At 36.9% G+C, this 8059-nt stretch overlaps 1 pseudogene; it reads left to right on the forward strand.

Moving 5' to 3' along the window:
* Positions 1 to 1851: 1851 nt before the first annotated feature.
* Positions 1852 to 2650, forward strand: LOC100512318 (small ribosomal subunit protein eS4-like; annotated as a pseudogene).
* Positions 2651 to 8059: the final 5409 nt, after the last annotated feature.

Here is an 8059-nt window from a genome sequence, read left to right on the forward strand (position 1 = left end):
TGCCAGCCTACGCCACAGCCACAGCAACGCGTTGCTCTGGGAGCAACGCCAGAGCTCACGGCAACGCCGGATCCTTAACCCACTGAGCAAGGGCAGGGATCGAACCTGCAACCTCATGGTTCCTAGTCAGATTCGTTAACCACTGTGCCACGACAGGAACTCCCCATTTCTCTTAATTTTTTTTTGCTTTTTTAGGGCCACACCTACATATATGGATATTCCCAGGCTAGGGGGTCACATTGGAGCTGCAGCTGCCAACCTATGCCACGGCCACAGCAACATCAGATCTGACCTGCGTCTGTGACCTATACCACAGTTCACGGCAACACCAGATCCTTAACCCACTGAGGGAGGCCAGAGATCAAACTTGTATCCTCAGGGTTACTAGTCAGATTCATCTCCCCGAGCCACAATGGGAACTCCTCCTAATAATTACTATTACCCATCTCTATCTGGATCTTTTAGTTAGATAAATATTTAGAAGGAAGTAAGATAAGCTTAATGCTAATTTTTAAATTTGAAATGTAATACTTGGATATATTTGGGAAAAAAATACTCTATTCTCTTTGATACTTCAAGTTAAGATCAGTAACTTTAAGCCTAAAGACATATTTTAAAGGAATTAGGTAAAAATTTATTTAGACAAATGAATTCTAAAAATATTTTGGGAGATAATTAAATATGATTTGTTTCCTTCCTGTTCAGCTAAACATAGATTACCTAGTCATAGCAATTAATATTTATTCAGGTCTTCATATGCATTGGGGACTCTGTTACGTTTTTTACTTTACTGCGTTTAAGTCCCACAATAACCCTATGTCATACGCATTTGTATTAAATGAAAAAAAAAAGTTGACTGCTGTAACAAGGGAGCCTCATAATTTTAGTCCCTTTATTAAAAATCTATTTTTTCACTCATAAAGACTAATTAATAATTTTATCAATATAGTCTAATGAGTTTGGCGCAGGGAACTGTAACATGCCAAAATCTATAGATGCTTAAGTCCCTTAAATGAAACTGCATAGTATTTACGTATAACCTATGCACATCTTTCTGTACATATACTGATTTCTTATAACACCTAATGCAATGTAAATTCTATGTAAAATAGTTGCCAGTACACAGCAAATTCAAGATTTGCTTTTTGAAACTTTCTTGAATTTTTTTTTCTGAATATTTTTGATTCATAATTGGTTGAATTTGAGGAACACATGAATCCAGAGGACGGACCGAACTCTCTTCATGGACCATATAAATTTTTACCTAAGCAACTCAGGAGTGAAAAATAAAATGGAGAAGATTGATTCTTCTTAGCATTGAAGACACTGAGGAAATTATCCATTAATTTCTGCTACCTGGATCTTGGCTGAGATCCAAGCTCTTCTCTTCTCTGACACCCAGTGGATTTTTAGGTAGGAATAGCTAAAAATCCATTGGGTCTCAGAGAAGAAAAGAGCTTTCTCCATATCTTAACAATAAATTCTTCTAAAAATATTTATTTATTCATTCATTCATTCATTTATGTTTTGGATGCCATATTCAGTGGCTTGATGTGGGATCTCAGTATCCAGACAAGGGATTACACCCCAGCTGCAGTGGTGAAAGTACCTAGTCCTAACCACTAGACCATCAGGGAACTACTCCTAATAAGTTCTTTAAAAAAATAATTTAGCTAGAGTTTCTGTTGGGTTCAATTTTTAAAATATAGTATGTATAATCAAAGTATTTTTATTACATCTTTATCTTCAATGCATGTGGAGATTAAACTTTTAAGATTTTTAAGTTGATTTGACCACCCAGCCAATAAAGTGTAAGAGAGCTAAATCTATCCCTTTATGAAACAAACAAGTATGGCTCTTTTTGTGCCTGGCACAGCTGTGGCTTCTAGTCCCAAGCACTTGAAATATGTATCAGCTCCAGAAGACTAGACGTTTGGCTGAACTGACTAGTGTGTTGGCTCCTCATCCATCCACTGATAGAGAACCCATCCGCCAACAGAGAATGTCTCTCATCATTTCCTGAGGAACACACTTAAGTATGCCCTTACAGGAGACAGCCTAAGGAAGGTCTGCTTGCAGCAGTGCGTTAAGATTGATGGCAAGGTCTGCACTGATGTAAATAACCAAACTTGCTAGTGTTATGGTCATTATCAGTATTGATAAGACAGAAGAGGATTTGGGTCTGATCTACAATATGAAGGGTCACTTTTCTGTTCATTGTATTACATCTGAGGAGGGCAAGTGTGCAAGTCATGCAACGGGAGAAGGAACTTTGTGGGCACAGAAGGAATCCCACAGCGGGTGACAATGATGTTCATAGCATCTGTTGCTCTGATCCCCTCAGCAAGATGCGTGACACCATTCAGATCGGTTTGGAGAGCGGCAAGATTAGTGATTTCATCAAGATTGACACCGTGTAAAGTGACTGGAGGTGTTAACTTGGGAAGAACTGGTGTGACATCCTAGTTCTTTTGAAGTGGTTCATGTAAAAATTGTCAGTGGCAGCAGCTTCATCACCCAACCTGCCAGCATTTTCATGATTGGCAAAGGCAACAAACCATGGATTTCCCCTCCGCAAAGAAAAGGTGTCTACCTCAGTGTTGCCAAAGAGAGTGGTAAGAGACTGATGGCCAAGCCAAGCAGTGGGTGAAATGATCCTTAGGTGACATGATTGGAGGGGTCTTTGTACTTAAAGACAATACAGCACGATATATATTTTAAAGTACATCCAACTGGTGTAACATTTGGTTGTTCAAAGCAACTCTTATCAGCCCTAGTAACCCCGTTGCCAATAACAGAGAGAGGACCGAAGAAATGGATATATTCAATAGCCTACTGACTATTACTTGCTGTTTATCTATCATCTCTACAATAAATTTAATTTTTTCTGATGGTGAAATTGATGCTAAATTTCACTTGAGATTTCAAAGCCTTAAACTTTACAAGGTAATCTTGTTCAAATACAAATACTCTGAGCTATGAAAAGAAATATTCTCAGGAGATTCTGGGGGCAGAATCTAAGCAGATTCTTGTGAAGTGTGCAACCTCTGGGCCTTGTGTTCAATTTTTTTTATTATTATATAGATTTTGTATTTATCTCTATGAAATATCCATTTTGAGGTGGTTGTTTTTGCTATTTCTACATGCTTTGTGCAGTATTCATGCTCCCATACATTCATATTGTTTGTTCTATGGTGTTGAATAACCTTAGAGCATTACTGTGTTCCCTTCAGGGCGCCGATGATAGGTTTGTGATGCACTCCTCAGTGTTTCCACTGATAAAAGCTTAGGTTTTCACCTTTCAGGATAGTTCATTACCTTTGTCACTTTGCCATCATCAGCTCTACATGTATATGTGTAACATACTAGAAGCCTCAGCTAAAGATGTATACAGGTTTGAAAGAAAGAAATAAAACTGCCTTTATTCATTGGAACATAATCATCTACACAGAAGACTTCAAAGAATCTACAGAAATACCCCTTGAATTAATAAACGAGTTTAGCAAAGTCGCAGGATAAAGGAGACTGTACAAAAATCCACTGCTTTCCTGTATACAAGCATTGAACAAATGGAATTTAAAACTATAAAAATACTGCTTACAATAATGCTAAAAGTGAAATACTTAGGTACAAATATATCAAAATTTTTGCAGGATATATTTTCAGAAAACTGAAATACTGATGAGAGCAATCATAAATAATCACCTATAAATAAAAAAGATTCCATGTTCATGAATTGGAAGAGTCAATATTATTAATATGTCAAGTCTTTGCACCCTGATCTATAGAGTAATTGTAATTCCAGTCAAAATCCCTGCAAGCTACTTTGTAGATATCAACAAACTGATAGTAAAAATTATGTGGAAGGGCAAAAGTCTTGGTATAACAATCACAGTATTTAAAAAGAACAAAGTTGGAGAAGTTACACTATTCACTTTTGTTTGTTTGTTTGTCTCTTTGCCTTTTCTAGGGCCACTCCCGCAGCACATGGAGGCTCCCAGGCTAGGGATCGAATCGGAACTATAGCTGCCGGCCTACCTCAGAGCCATAGCAATGCAGGATCCTCAACCCACTGAGCAAGGCCAGGGATCGAACCCGCAACCTAGTCGGATTCGTCAACCACTGCACCACGATGGGAACTCCTACACTATTCACTTTTAAGATAAACTATAAAACTACAATAATCAAGAAAGAGTAGTATTGGCAAAATAATAGACACTTAAAGCCCAACAAATATATTTAAACTACTGTATATGACAGCGTAATTATAGGCACACAACAAAAAGCACTTGTCAAAACTCACAGGACTTCTCAGAAAAAATAATGAAATATGAATATTTAAAACACCATTTAGTAGGTTAGGTGATTCCAGAATGGAAGTACAATTGACGAAAGTATGGAACTATACTACAAGTGTATTAAATAACGTCTTTAAAGAGGTTGCAGGGAAAAGGTAGCATTTTGGAAATGAATGGTAATGGTAAAACAAAGACAAAAGGAACTGTATTTAAGCTCTGAACTTCGTTTGGTAAGGTTGTTTCCCATGAGGGTACCAGTTAATTTTTTGAAACTACTGTATGTGTATACTGTAATTGAACAATGAACCAAATAGGTGTCAGATAGTGGGAGTCAAGTATCTCATGCTGGAATTTGGTAAATTACAGATGAGCAAGTGGAAGAATGAGCAATGAGCTCACTAGTAATGGATTAGAGTTGGAGATATCAGCATAAATGCCTGTTTAGCTTAATGCAAATGTATGCATATTGGAATTGGAGTATTTGTCAATGTGTGTAAGTACATGGATTGGCATGCACATGTATATCCCCTTTGCTTTTTCAGCCAAGAGGCCCTAAAGTAGCAATGAACACACTTTTGTGTCCTTATCTTTGTTTTTAATATAGTCTCAAAAAAAAAAAAAAAAGAAAAAAAAGAAAGAAGGACCCAGAGACCCTTTGAGAAAAACTGACTCTAGGGCTAAATCACAGAATCTGTAAGATGAGCCTGAGTATTCTGCAGTGACAAAAATTGTAAAGTGCTCAAAAAAAAAAAAAAAAAAAAAAGAGTGGAGATATGTCAAAGGGACCCAGAAGTCAGAGGAAAGAGCTCCATATGGGCAAAGTTGGAAAAATTTTAGTAACAGAATAAAGTAGTGTTGGATTATAACCAATATAAAAATAAATAACCCTGAGTTGAGACTGATTATTTAACTATAGGGTGAAAATAAGTTAATCAGAAAGAATGAATAAATCTCCCATATGAAAAAATTCTGAATAATATATGCAGAAACTCTGCCCTCAGGGAGGCTTCCTTACTTCCTGCCTACTCTTGAAGTGTGACCTCCTCTCAAGGAGTACAGTATTGAAAGGACATAAAATGAGAATTTTGCATGGAGAAATCTGACAAACTCTACCTTTCAGGACACACAGGTTAACTCAACAGCGATAAGACAAGTTAATAGTAGCATCCTTGAGGTAACAGAATAAAAATAGCTCTTTATCTTTGCAGTTTTATTTCCTCAAACACTGCAGCCTAAATATCAGCAGACAAATCCCAACCAAGGAGCATTCTCTAAAGTGTCTGATCAATATTCCTTGCAAATGATCAAGGTCATGAAAAACAAGGAAAGTCCAAGAAATTTTCACAATGAAGGGAAGCCTAAGGAGACATGAATGTGATGACTGAATGTAATGTGGTATTTTGGATGGGATCCTGCAACAGAAAAAGACCATAAAGTAAGCACTAGCAGAATCTGAATAAAGTATGAACTCTAGGGAATGCTAATGCATCAACACTGGTTCATGAATTGTGACCAATATTAATATTAATGTGATATGTTAATAATATGAAAAAATGGATGTGGGGCATGTGGGCACTCTGTACTTTCTCTACAAGTTTTACATAAATCTAAAACTGTTCTTTAAAAATTTTATTTAAAAAAACTAGGAGTTCCAATCGTGGTGCAGTGGTTAACGAATCTGACTAGGAACCATGAGGTTGCGGGTTCGGTCCCTGGCCTCACTCAGTGGGTTAAGGATCCGGCGTTGCCGTGAGCTGTGGTGTAGGTTGCAGACACGGCTTGGATCCCGCGTTGCTGTGGCTCTGGCATAGGCTGGCGGCTACAGCTCCGATTCGACCCCTAGCCTGGGAACCTCCATATGCCGCGGGAGTGGCCCAAAGAAATGGCAAAAAGACCAAAAAAAAAATAATAATAAATAAAAATAAATAAAAAAACTAACATACTTTTCCAAAAACTTTAAATATATAAGGCTAAAAAGAAGTGCTGCTGGGTCTTATGGGCAGCTGGGGTATTATTAGCAGCACATACATTTACATAATAATTGAGAATCTCATCTTTTATCTTTCCATTGTATATCCATATTTTTTCCCTCAGTATGTGACTTGTAACTCCCTGTTCTTTCAACCAACTCATTTGCTTATGCAAATTTCACTGTCACCTTCAACTTGTGGTTATTATTAATGGAAAAGTAAGCAAATGCCTGAGCCAAGGATTTCTAGGAGGAGTGGACAGAAAAATAGCAGGAAAAAAAAATGATATCTATAAAAGTGAGGACATCAAAATATAATCAATTTCCTAGATAATAACCTATTTCCTAATAGTAATATCTTCCAAGTGGTAAAATTTGGAAATAAAATGTATAACAGTTACATTTTACTGATGAAATGTTATAAATATGATTTTTAAGTTATTTAAAAATATTATCAACTTTGTTAGACTGAAACTGTCTTCAACTCTGGTCTAAGTATCCATCCTTTAGACTCCATGTTTGTGAAATGATTATCAGAGCAAGGCTGATTTGACACTTTAGGAAAAGACTACTTTATGTTGGTGGTAATCTAGGAAGGATTCACTACAACAGAGTGCACTGTTCATCACGATTATATCCAATGTTTAAACTAAATGATATATTTATCGATCAGAAACAATATGACAAAAGTCTCTCAAGATGTAACTGTATTCTAGTCAGTCTGCTTGCTTCAGTCTTCTTAATGCAGTGAAGGCCAGGGCCAAGAAAACATCACTCTCAGTTTGAAACCAATAAAAAGATATAGCAAATGGTTAAGAATAACCATTTTTTTGGAGTTCCCATCATGGCTCAGTGGTAACAAAGCCGGCTAGTATCCATGAGGATGCAGGTTCAATCCCTGGCCTTGCTTAGTGCTGTGAGCTGTGGTGTAGGTAGCAGATGCAGCTTGGATCCTGCATTGCTGTGGCTGTTGTGTAGGCTGGCAGCGCCAATTCGACTCCTAACCTGGGAACTTCCATATGCTGCAGGTGCATCCCTAAAAAGACCAAAGAAAAGAAAAACCATTCTTTTTATGTAGTATGTGTATATTTGTTGCTAAGGATGTAGGGGACAACCAAGTCCAACCGTCACAAGGAGGTACATCATTCAAAAAAAACTACAACTTAATCAACTCAATTGTCACAGCACAGGTTAGAGTGAGGAGGGATGGATTGTTTGGGACCATATAGCATTGATGATATTTGACAATTTTTGATGAAAGATAATTTTTTTTATGTGTTTAAAACTAAACAACTCAAACTTTGAGACTGGTGGAAGACAAAAGAGCAAGAACATTATTGCTAATTTTCTTAGGAGAGCAGATACTCTTTTTTTTGTTTTTTGTTTTTTCCTGAATATAGGTATTTGTCTAGCAATGTCTCTGAGTGGAAGAAGACTGTACATTAGGATACCATATAACCTTTGGGAAATGTTCTTCCAGAAAGTTTCATCTCCTTTGTGACTTGGTGCTCTGTAGTAATATTTGGATCTATAATTTTGCTGTTTTTTTTAGAGAACTTGCCAAGCAACAATGGATTGAGACAACTATTCCCCCTGTTTTTTAAGCCAGAAGTGACCTCTGTGTTAAAATGCTAACTTGAAATCCTGGATAATTAACAAGTGCCTTGAAGATTTTGTTACATGGGTCAGTGCCTCTGAAGTTAATCAAATATATTTTCAAAGCCTTGTTTTCAAAAACTATATTGGGTCTGAAGAATAAAGATGTAGACTTGTAAAACCCAAAGGGCTCATA

This window comes from Sus scrofa, chromosome 15 (genome assembly GCF_054392235.1).
Source record: "Sus scrofa isolate SSC_HxYL_T2T_F1_AM1 chromosome 15, Sscrofa_HxYL_maternal_Yorkshire_Landrace_v2.0, whole genome shotgun sequence".
Taxonomy (NCBI): domain Eukaryota; kingdom Metazoa; phylum Chordata; class Mammalia; order Artiodactyla; family Suidae; genus Sus; species Sus scrofa.